The sequence below is a fragment of the Schistocerca piceifrons genome, chromosome 6 (assembly GCF_021461385.2).
Source record: "Schistocerca piceifrons isolate TAMUIC-IGC-003096 chromosome 6, iqSchPice1.1, whole genome shotgun sequence".
NCBI lineage: Eukaryota > Metazoa > Arthropoda > Insecta > Orthoptera > Acrididae > Schistocerca > Schistocerca piceifrons.
In genome coordinates this window covers 26,860,810-26,873,921 of record NC_060143.1, presented here as the reverse complement: position 1 = coordinate 26,873,921, position 13,112 = coordinate 26,860,810, and positions in this window count along the sequence as shown.

The following is a 13,112-nucleotide window of genomic DNA, read 5'->3' as shown; positions in this document are numbered from 1 at the left end:
TAGGATCGAATCTGTCCTCCAGATTAATGACAAGGGCCTAATAGTCTGGATGTGGTTTTTGGGCGGTTTACATCTCCGACTAGGTGAATATCGGGCTGGCACCCACGTTCCGCCTCTGTCAAACGTTTCGAAAACATTTCGACAACGTTCTCACTCTTCCACACGGATGACACTAGATATATGTTGATCGATAACTCCAAGATCTATCGGATATCTCACATAACTTTTAAATCATAACGGAATGTCGTAGGTGGATTATAAATGGTGGAAGAAGTGAAGATTAGACTTTACTGCATAGCTGAGGCGGTGAGCAGTGTCTTGTAGCACGTATTATGTAGTCACCTGGACAATGTAGCGAGCAGGTGTACGCCTGTTAATTCTGTATGAGCTACGTAATGACTACAGAAAGTAGTTCCACGCTAAGGCCATTGCCCAACATGAGTAGCACATTGTCAGAACGAAGTACATGTTAAGCGTTTCCTGCCAAGAGAGTTTTGCTGCCATACGGATAACAGGTGTAACACAGTGCACGACTGAAATGATACGAGAACTCCAAATGTATTCGAAAGTTGATACACTCATGACAGTACCATTTGTAGGCAAAACGTCTCAATTGTACACAGATTCACCGTGAAACTCCGGCGATATTATGACCAAACGCAACGCCGCCTCCAGCCTTAGTGAAATGGCGACAGCAATGTGAGGAAGGCCGCACAGACGCGTGCCGTGCTGATAGGTAGGTCCAGATCTTGCACGATACGATTTCCATCATCTTTTCGTCAAGTTGAAGGAACGTCTGGACCGAAAGAGATCTTGTAACGAAGAGGATGTTAACACAGCGGTCCTCTACTAGTCACGTAAAGTCTTCGGCGCACTGACCGTGCTTTCGAACGTGAAGCGTTGAGCGTGCCGAGTGAACCGCGCTGCTGAACGCTCAGAAACGATGCACACGGGACGTGGGCCTCAACGTGGTGTATGCTCCAGCGGCAGTTGTCGGCGGTATCGGGCTCGCAAATCACACTGTTTATGAAATGGACGGTCATAAAATTACTACGTTAATTCTTTAAAACGCACATTTTCTCTCTTATCCATATGCCAGTCATGTTTTTCTCTCTGTAGTGTACATAAATAATATCCACGAACATGGTATAAGGTAAAAAGGAAAGCACAATGTCCATTCAATAAGGGCATTGGCTTAAAATAGTTCCGTTACAAACAGTGCGATGCAAATTTACAATAGTTCTCCAAATAAGATTAAAATCACTTCTTCATTCTCACATTGTAGTAGAATCCTAACGTCGTTTTCACCGTTATTTTTTAGAATCTTTCCAACATGTGAAATACGAATCTTGAAACACGGAAGTGCAAAACACAGGGTGAAAAAAAATTCGGACACTTGGATTTCACAACCTGATTCCTCACATACTAGCAGTACAAAATTTCGTCCTGCGCATATTTCCGGCAGTAAATGGACGTTAAAAGTTGGCAATCTGGCAACAATCTAATCCCATATACGGTAACTAGCTTTGTCCAGGATCCGTTCACCTTGAGGCTTCATTCTTTCTTGCTGAAGCAGTTGTCATGTTTGTGTACTTCTATAGCTTCCATGAACAAGTGGGTGTGACAGCTATTCCCTGTAGCAAGGATTTCCCTGTCGGCGAATTTTGTTACACTGCTGGCCATTAAAATTGCTACACCAAGAAGAAATGCAAATGATAAACGGGTATTCATTGGACAAATATATTTTACTAGAATTGACATGTGATTACATTTTCACGCAATTTGGGTGCATAGATCCTGAGAAATCAGTACCCAGTACAACCACCTCTGGCCGTAATACGCCTGGGCATTGAGTCAAACAGAGCTTGGATGGCGTGTACACTTACAGCCGCCCATGCAGCTTCAACAGAATACCACAGTTCATCAAGAGTAGTGACTGGCATATTGTGACAAGCCAGTTGCTCGGCCACCATTGACCAAACGTTTTCACTTGGTGAGAGATCTGGAGAATGTGCTGGACAGGGCAGCAGCTGAACATTTTCTGTATCCAGAAAGACCCGAACAGGACCTGCAACATATGGTCGTGCATTATCGTGCTGAAATGTAGCGTTTCGCAGGGATAGAATGAAGGGTAGAGCCACGGGTTGTAACACATCTGAAATGTAAAGTCCACTGTTCAAAGTGCCGGCAATGCGAACAAGAGGTGACCGAGACGTGTAACCAATGGCACCCCATAGCATCACACCGGGTGATTCGCTTTCAATGTGCGTTCACCGCGATGTCGCCAAACACGGATGCGACCATCATGATGCTGTAAACAGAACCTGGATTCATCCGAAAAAATGACGTTTTGCCATTCGTGCACCCAGGTTCGTCGATGAATACACCATCGCAGACGCTCCTGTCTGTGATGCAGCGTCAAGGGTAACCGCAGCCACGGTCTCCGAGCTGATAGTCCACGCTGCTGCAAACGTCGTCGAACTGTTCGTACAGATGGTTGTTGTCTTGCAAACGTCCCCAACTGTTGACTCAGGGATCGAGACGTGGCTGCACGATCCGTTACAGCCATGCGGATAAGATTCCTGTCATCTCGACTGCTAGTGATACGAGGCCGTTGGGATCCAGCACGGCATTCCGTATTACCCTCCTGAACCCACCGATTCCATATTCTGCTAACAGTCATTGGATCTCGACCAACGCGAGCAGCAATGTCGCGATGCGATAAACCGCAATCGCGGTAGGCTACAACCCGACCTTTAGCAAAGTCGGAAACGTGATGGTACGCATTTCTCCTCCTTACACGAGGCATCACAACAACGTTTGTCCAGGCAACGCTAGTCAACTGCCGTTTGTGTATGAGAAATCGGTTGGAAACTTTCCTCATGTCAGCACGTTGTAGGTGTCGCCACCGGCGCCAACCTTGTGTGAATGCTCTGAAACGCTAATTATTTGCGTATCACAGCATGTTCTTCCTGTCGGTTAAATTTCGCGATTATAGCACGTCATCTTCGTGGTGTAGCAATTTTAATGGCCAGCAGTGTAAATGGTCGGTCTCAGGTGGCGCGTGCTCCGCCACGGCCGATTTCTCCACCTGCCCTAACCTGCAATACCACAGATGTTGTGTGATCCTGGTGCTGATTGATAGTCCAGTCATTCCAGCGTAGACTATTCCATGTGTACAGGGTATGCGGTATATTTCCAACATTGCAAATTGGCCCCTTTTCTCCTTTGTCGATCTGAGATACACTTTGATCTTTTTTGTCGATTTATAAATAGTCTTTACTCCGTGTTTGTTTTTTATATACGACCTATTGTGTCTTTCAGTCTGAGAATTTTTGACAGAATGGCCGTGCCCAATATCTCTTTTTCCGATGGGTCACTTCTCCCAGTGTTTGATTCTGTGACTCTTGTTATGTAAGAAACATTTCGAGTTGTAGCTCGCGTCCGAGGTGTTGCCGCTCACATATTCATGTCGCTCGCTTTATGAGCATATTAGTCATGGATCTTTTCTGGCTCGGTTGGTGAACTGACAGTTTGTGCAGGTATCGGTCCACATACCAGATACATAACAAGTGCCACATAATCAAACACTCGGCGAAGTCACACATCGGAAAAAGAGAAGTCGGGAACAGTCTTTCTCCTGTACATTCTCAGAGTGACCGACAAAATAGATCGTATATTGTACTGACACAGCCTAAAGACTATTTACTAACCAACAAAGAAGAAGAAAGTGCTTTCGATCGGCAAAGGAGAAAAGAGACCCACCTGCGGTGTCGGGAATATATCGCATACCATGTATATGTGGAAAATTATATGCTGAAATTACTAAACTATCAATAACGCCTGGATCACCAAACATAAGCGACATTGCAGTTTGGAGCAGGTTGAGAAATCGATCATAGCGGAGGAGACGCTGCGTGAAACCGACCACTTAGTAAAACTCGCCGACACGGAAGTTCTTGAAATAGAGAAGATTTGTCACAGCTGCTTGTTCAGGGAAGCTATAGAAATACACAAACATGCCAGTAGCTTCAACAAGCATAAAGCGCCAAGATGAACGTATCTTGGATTCCCGTGCTGCAGAAGGTACCAAGGCGAGAACCGCAGTAGTAATGATCACGGAAAAGCCCTCGGATGTTGGCGCGCACGGTACATACACACATCGAAAAAAGTTTTGCGTCACCTCGGTTGCGAGAGTTCCGGAACCTGTACAGAAAATTGGAATAGCGATAAACATAAATATCATTTCCGCCCTTTGCATTGCTAATGAAAACCACACATTGCGTGTTGTACCACCATACAGCGAGACCTTCAGAGCTGACGGTCCAGATTGCTGTACACACCGGCACCTCTAATAACCAGTAGCACCTTCTCTTGCATTGATGCATCCCTCTGTTCGTCGAGGTATACTATACACAAATTCATGAAGGCACTGTTGGTCCAGATTGTCCCACTCCTCAATGGCGATTCGGCGTAACTCCATCAGAGTGTGTAACAACAACAACGCTGTGCTATTGTACATATAAGTAAATTTTTTTCCATCTGATTTTTCGATAAATTAGTGTAATCGATGTTCTGATTTCATTTCTTTTTTGTTTCATGTCATTGTGTTAAGAAAACTGTAAACGAGTTTCAATGTGAAAATTAATGTTTATGTCAAATGTCAAGCAATATTGTAATAGAATTGAAATGTAACAAATGTTGAAGCTGTTGTAACATGTTTAAAATTGTAACTGTACGTCTGGTCCATACGTAGGCAATGTATTAGGATATGTAGAATGCAAAACCTCGGGTGAATACCCTGTCTGTAAGGGAGCGGTAAAAGGTGGATGACAGGCGAGCGCGGGAAAATGCGCACGGGCGCTGCACGGTACAACGGGCTCAGCATTAGTAGTTGGAGTTTGGCATTGGTCTGAGCAACACGTTCTGGAGCGAGGAGGCTCTCCTGGAAGACGTAGTTTCATTGAGCCTCGGGTATGCCGTTCCAACGCCCATACAGCATGGCAAAATTCCATAGGCACTAAATGGAAAAGTACTGCGACGCTATGAAGAAATAAAGTGCCGATACGTCAAGAGCCATAGCTGTGGTTGTATGTGTGCTCTGTGCCTCGCCATCTCGCCGCCCGCCGACCGCCGCATCGATACAAGCAGGTTGAAACTTTTAGTACTGTATTCGTATGGACCAGTGTTACTTTTGTTCCATACTGTTCAATAACAACTTAAATGTTACCAGAACTTTCCTATCATTTAATTATCCTCACAACTAACCTAGCCAGGGTCCTTTCCAAATGTTGTGCAATCCGAGTGTCCCGAAATGAAAAATTAAATTTTGTGTTAATAATAATTACTTGCAGACCTAACTATGTTAGAATGGTGTTTAAAGAACTGTTTTGTTAATGAACCAGTAAATGAATAACGATGGTCTGATAAAGTTGGAAGATAACTTTAATATTGATTTAGTAATGAAGTTTAATTATTTCGAGACAGATATAAAGGTATTTAAATGAGTAGGAAATAAGATAAAGAGAGTAGTAACTCATATATTGGAAACCTTGAGCGCATAATGGTGTCAGTAATTAATTTTTTTAATACAGTGATCATAACAGTTTCAAGGCCCCCCCCTTTTTTATTCATTTGAATTCTGAAGTGCTCTAAATTGATTTGACCAGCAAAAGTTAAAGTCAATGTAAAAGCCAAAATTTATCACTGTTTTATCTTTATCAAAATTGACATTTTGTGTGTGGCTCGAAAGTGCTATTTCTAGGGTAACCTATGCCCGATTTTAATCAGATCAATAGACAGTACGAAGTTTGTAGTATACATTATAGTGTAGTGATATGTATTTGTGGTTTTGCCATATCAGTACAGAACGTGAAACTATCAGTTCAATAGATTTTCTGGTTCTAAAATTTACTATATTATGCAGTGTTACTACGTGTTGTTTTGCATGAATGTACATCAACTTGTACAGGGAAGAAACTCAGTTAATGCCTAATTAGGTTCAAATGGCTCTGAACACTATGGGACTCAACATCTTAGGTCATAAGTCCCCTAGAACTTAGAACTACTTGAACCTAACTAACCTAAGGACATCACACACACCCATGCCCGAGGCAGGATTCGAACCTGCGACCGTACCAGTCCCGCGGTTCCGGACTGCAGCGCCAGAACCGCTAGACCACCGCGGCCGGCTGCCTAATTAGGCTGGCGACCGTATTATTAACAAATTGGTAGCATCTGCTGTGTTGCTTTTTGTCCGTCCTGCATTTCGGACTTACTTGACATATCATTGTTATTACAGAGTGGGTGTAAGTCTGATTTGCCTCCATTCAGGTACACGCGGTCAATATACAAAAATCCTGTCTCGTAAGGTGAACCCCACTCACTTACCATAATACAGGCTTTAATGAGTATTGTGTGCCCCACGCGCACGTTACAAGTGATTGGTTGGTGGGTCACGCCGTACATAAACAGCTCATTTCAAACTATCCCAGGCATGTTCGATAGGGTTCATGTCTGGAAAACGTGCTGCCCACTCTAGTCGAGCGATGTCGTTATCCTGAAGGAACTCATTCACAAGATGTGCACGATGGGGGCGCGAGTTGTCGGCCATGAAGACGAATGCCTCGCCAATATTCTGCCGATGTGGTTGCACTATCAGTGGGAGGATGGCATTCACGTATCGTACAACCGTTACGGCGCCTTCCATGACCACCAGCGGTGTACGTCGGCCCCACGTAATGCCACCCGAAAACAGCAGGGAACCTCCACCTAGCTGCACTCGCTGGACAGTGTGTCTAAGGCGTTCAGCGTGACCGGATTGCCTCTAAACACTTCTCCGACGATTGTCTGGTTGAAGGCATACGCGACACTCATCGGTGAAGAGAACGTGATGCCAATCCTGAGCGGTCCATTCGGCGTGTTGTTGGGTCCATCTGTACAGCGTTGCATGGTGTCGTGGTTGCAAAGATGGATCTCACCATGGGAGTAGAGCTGTGCATCATTCAGTCTATTTCGCACAGTTTGAGTCGTAACACGATGTCCTGTGGCTGCACGAAAAGCATTATTCAACATGGTGGCGTTGCTGTCAGGGTTTCTCCGAGCCATAATCCGTAGGTAGTGGTTATACACTGCAGTAGTAGCCCTTGGGCGGCCTGAGCGTGACATGTCATCGACATTACCTGTCTCTCTGTATCTCCTCCATGTCCGAACAACATCGCTTTGGCTCCCTCAGAGACACCTGTACACTTCCCTTGTTGAGAGCCGTTCCTGGCACATAATACGTAACTATGCAGACGCGATCGAACCTCGGGACGGCCGCGGTGGCCGAGCGGTTCTAGGCGCTTCAGTCCGGAACCACGCTGCATCTACAGTCGCAGGTTCGAATCCTGCCTCGGGCATGGATATGTGTGATGTCCTTAAGTTAGTTAGGTTTACGTAGTTCTAAGTCTAGGGAACTGATGACATCAGATATTAAGTCCAAAGTGCTTAGAGGCATTGACCGTCTAGGCATGGTTGAACTACAGACAAGACGAGACGTGTACCTCCTTCCTGGTGGAATGAATGGAACTCATCGGCTGCCGAACCCCTTCCGTCTAATATGCGCTGCCCATGCATGGTTGTTTACATCTTTGGGCGGGTTTAGTGACAACTCTGAACAGTCAAACGGACTGTGTCTGTGATGCAATATCCACAGTCAACGTCTATCTTCAGGAGTTCTGGGAACCGGGGTGATGCAAAACGTTTTTGATGTGTGTATAATCTGCGGCCGCGAACTTGAATGCAGTCAACCACCAGCAGTGCAGGGTGAAGGTTTGACAATGCTGGGGAAACGTGAGAAAAATCGTGAAATAAACGACGGCCGCAGACCACGAGACAGAAGCACACAGAGAATTTGTAATAGACTAGAAATTTAAATGTTAGGAATTTTTTTTTAAAGGCATTTGTTTGGGGTGTAGCCGTGTCTGGAAGTGAAATGTGGACAACAATCAGACAAGAAGTGAAGCTTTAGAGATGTGGAGCTACAGAAGATCGCTCTAGATCAGAGGGGAAGATCGGGTAAGTGATGAGGACGTACTGAATAGAGTTGGGGATAAACAGATGAATCGCCAAATATATTTTATTTCGGATATTCTTTGAGGCATGAAGGAATCGTCAATTTGTTATTAGGTGGAAGCGTGAGGAGTAAAAACAGTAGATCAAGACTTGGTTATAGTAATGGATGTAGGTTGCAGTAGTTACAGAGAGATGAAGAGGACAGACTAGCTTGACGAGCTACATTAAACCAGTGATCGAACTGAAGACTACAGCAACAGTGTACTAGTTACTTCCGCTGTTTTGTGTTCGATCCTAGACGTGGGACTGCAGTTCTCTCAGGTCGCTTCTGTGCCAGCGACCAGGAGAGGAACGCCAGAGAAAACGTGTGGTGCTGCCGCATTATCGGCGTATCGTTAGCGTACAGCGGACGCCGGGGAATTCCGCGTACGACTTGTTTGCTAAGGTGCGCTTATCTCGCGCCAAGCTATTACTGCCACACACCACGTAAACAAGCGCGGCTGCCGTTTCACGTGCGAAACTTGTAAGATAGCGCCTGCTGCACGCGCTCGCCGCGAGTCTCTCAAAACCGCGATAACTAGAAAAACTGCTCTGTTGTTTTACGTAACAATTGCGGAAAAACGTTACCTTCTTCGATTACTGTAGTACCTCGACTAACGCCATGAGAGTCCTGACCAGGTAAAAGATACAACTTGGGTGTAATTATGTGTCATGGTCGTTGCCCTATCGGTACGCTTTCTTTTTACAAGGCCAATGAGTTAGTCTACTTATTCCTCACGGTTGCAAAGCGGTAGTGTAATAAACCGCTGTTTGCGTATGTCGCAAAACGAAAGTCTTGCAAGAGATCAGTCGTGTATGTAGCTCGTGCGTGCATCATACGCCCATCCGTAATGCATATTTCCAGTGATGCTAACTAGCTCCAGTGCAGGAACGAAATCCCAGGAAAGTAAGCGTGCCGGAAAGAATTTGTCACCCTTGTTTTCGGGGTGGGGGGGAAGGGGGGTGGGTGTCATCAGCCTTCTGTCTGGTTTGATGCGATCCAACGCGGCTTCCGCTTTTCATCTTCCAAACCTTTTCGTCTCAAGGTAATATTTCAACTTTAACCAACATCCTCATTTACTTGTTGAATACATTTCTATCTCTGGCTTCACTTACAGTTCTTACTCACTACAGCTCCCTCGAGTACCTAGGAATTCATTCTTTGATGCCTTAGTACATGTCATTTCATCATGTACCTTCTTCTTGTCGCTGTTTTGTACGAGTCCCTTCACTTGTTGATTCTACAGAGAACCTCCTCATTCTTTATCTTAGCACTTAACTCAGTTGTCAACAGCCTTTTGTGGCACCACATTCCAGCCTTCTCTCAGTTTTCTCATAGTCCTCGGTTGACTTCCATACGATGCTGTGCCTGTTCTATACTTTGTTGTTGTTGTTGTTGTTGTCTTCAGTCCTGAGACTGGTTTGATGCGGCTCTCCATGCTACTCTATCCTGTGCAAGCTTCTTCATCTCCCAGTACCTACTGCAGCCTACATCCTTCTGAATCTGCTTAGTGTATTCATCTCTTGGTCTCCCTCTACGATTTTTACCCTCCACGCTGCCCTCCAATACTAAATTGGTGATCCCTTGATGCCTCAGAACATGTCCTACCAGCCGATCCCTTCTTCTGGTCAAGTTGTGCCACAAACTTCTCTTCTCCCCAATCCTATTCAATACTTCCTCATTAGTTATGTGATCTACCCATCTAATCTTCAGCATTCTTCTGTAGCACCACATTTCGGAAGCTTCTATTCTCTTCGTGTCCAAACTGTTTATCGTCCATGTTTCAATTCCATACATGGCTACACTCCATACAAATACTTTCGGAAATGACTTCCTGACACTTAAATCTATACTCGATGTTAACAAATTTCTCTTCTTCAGAAATGCTTTTCTTGCCATTGCCAGTCTACATTTTATATCCCCTCTACTTCGACCATCATCAGTTATTTTGCTCCCCAAATAGCAAAACTCCTTTACTACTTTAAGTGTCTCATTTCCTAATCTAATTCCCTCAGCATCACTCGACTTAATTCGAGTACATTCCATTATCCTCGTTTTGCTTTTGTTGATGTTCATCTTATATCCTCCTTTCAATACACTATCCATTCCGTTCAACTGCTCTTCCAAGTCCTTTGCTGTCTCTGAAAGAATTACGATGTCATCGGCGAACCTCAAAGTTTTTATTTCTTCTCCATTGATTTTAATACCTACTCCGAATTTTTCTTTTGTTTCCTTCACTGCTTGCTCAATATACAGATTGAATAACATCGGGGAGAGACTACAACCCTGTCTCACTCCCTTCCCAACCACTGCTTCCCTTTCACGTCCCTGTTTGTATTTCTGATAATTTAGAAGACGAATGGCCATAAAAAGTTTTAGTTCAACCCTGTTAAAAACCTGCGTAACACTGACTATTAAATCATTTTCTTGAAATGAAAACATGTGACTACACTGTATTTTTTCCATTCCCTGAAAGCTGGAGGGAGGAGGGAAAGCACACGGCCCCACCTTACCGTTTGAATATGGGTGCCCTTGGCTGTGCGTCAATTATACGTTCTAAAACGTTTCTTCCCCAACAGAAGGTCGATGCTTTTTTAGATTAGATTAGATTTACTTTCATTCCAATTGATCTGTAGTGAGGAGGTCTTCCAGGATGTAGACATGTCAGAAAAACAATAACAAATGACAAATACAAGGTGTACAACTTTGCTTCCGCCATTTGTCGACAGATGGTGACAGCGGTAAGTAGCGGTCGAAAGAGAGAGGTCGCAGACGTCAGGCAGTTAGCTTGGAACTCGGTCAACATAACCTCATTCAAACGTTAGTCGATTTTTGTCTGCATCATAAAGTTGTTCTTCATTGAAAATATCAGTTTACGAGCCTAATTCTCGTCATTTGCGGGAGGTGTTACTGTTTTGTTTCAATGTGAAGAAAACAGCTGCTGAGTTTCATCGAATGCTCTCAAGTACGTATGGTAAGGACGCTATGAGTGAAAGAACGTGTCGTGAGTGGTTTCAATGCTTCAAGAACGGTGATTTTAGCGTCGTAGACCGGCATAATGGTGGAAGAGGGAATGTTTTCGAAGATGCAGGATTGGAGACATTGCTGAGTGAAGACTCGCGTCAAACTCAAGAAGGATTGGCACGATTAGTGGGAGTGACATAGCAAGCCATTTCAAAACGTCTAAAGGCTACTGGCATGACTCAGAAAGAAGGAACTTGGGTCCCTTGTGAGCTGACAAAATAATGGCTCTGAGCACTATGGGACTTAACATCTGTGGTCATCAGTCCCCTAGAACTTAGAACTACTTAAACCTAACTAACCTAACGACATCACACACATCCATGGCCGAGGCAGGATTCGAACCAGCGACCGTAGCGGTCGCGCGGTTCCAGACTGAAGCGCCTAGAACCGCTCGTCCACACCGGCCGGCCGTGAGCTGACACCAAGGTCGGCGTTTGTGTGTTCGTGAACAGTTGCTTCAGAGGCAAAAACGGAAGGGATTTCTGCATCGCATTGTGACCAGGGACGAAAAATGGGTTCATTACCATAACCGTAAACGCAGAAAATCATGGGGATATCCCGGCCATGCTTCCACGTTGACGGCCAAACCGAATATTCAAGGCTCCAAGATGATGCTCTGCATCTGGTAGGACCAGCTCGGCGTCGTGTTAAACCCAAGTGAAACAATCACAGGTGCTCGTTATAGAACGCAGTTAATGCGTTTGAGCAGAGCATTAAAAGACAAACGGCCGCAATACAGCGAGAGGCACGAGAAAGTGATTTTTGCAGCACGACAACGCTCGACCCCACGTTGCAAAAAAGGTCAAAACGTACTTGGAAACGTTGAATTGGGGAGTCCTACCCCATCCACCGTATTATAAAGACATTGTTCCCTCTATTATCTGTTTAGATCAATGGCCCATGGTCTGGCTGACCAACACTTCCGATCTCGTGAAGAAGGCACAAATTGGATCGATCCGAGGAGCGCTTCAAAAGATGAACAATGTTACGACGCTGGTTTCGTACACTGCCCGAAATATGGGAGAAAATAGTGGCCAGCGATGTAAAATACTTTTAATAATAGATGTGTATCCAATTTGTTTCATTAAAGCCTCAAATGTTGGGGAAAAATCGGCGGAAGCAAAGTTGTACACTTTTTATGTACAACTAAAACAAATAAGCTAATGTTCCTTCCACAGGTCCCAAGTGGAATGATCGTCATTTTTTTAATGAACGCTCTATGAAAGGATCATTTTACAACACTCACTAAGATCGCATTAATACACAAAATTTAAAAAGTGTTTTTATTTATTTATGAGGTAATAAACATATAATAGAACTACTACAATACTTATTTAAAATTAGCACATTACTGCACTGAAATTGTGCAGAAGTATTATTGTACTTTTATAAACACAAACAAACACACACACACACACACACACACACACACACACACACACACACAGACACATAACCACACACCCATACACTCATACACACATACACACACACACAAATCAGTTGGTTCTACTGAGAAATTCATCAGTGGAGTAGGGGTTGGCCACCAATAAATCCTTTAGGCTTCTCTTAAACTGAATTTCATTGGTTGTTAACCTTTTTATGGCTGCTGGCAAGGTTTTGAAAATGTGTGTTCCTGAATAATACATACTTTTTTTACAAGAGTAAGTGGATTTAAATCCTTGTGAAGATTATTCTTATTTCTAGTATTGATTCTATGAACTGAGCTGCTGGTTTGAAAAAGTGATATATTTTCAATGACAAATTTCATTAAGGAATAAATATATTGGGAAGCAGTAGTTAGTATCCCTGGTACCCTAAACAGGCCTCTGCAGGATGTTCTTGAGTTCACACCACATATAACTCCTATTGCACGTTTTTGAGTCCGCAGATTTTAGCTTGGCTTGATGAATTACTCCCAAAAACATTCCCATACGACATTATGGGGTGAGAGTAAGCATAGTATGCCAGCGTTTTCATTTTTATATCCCCT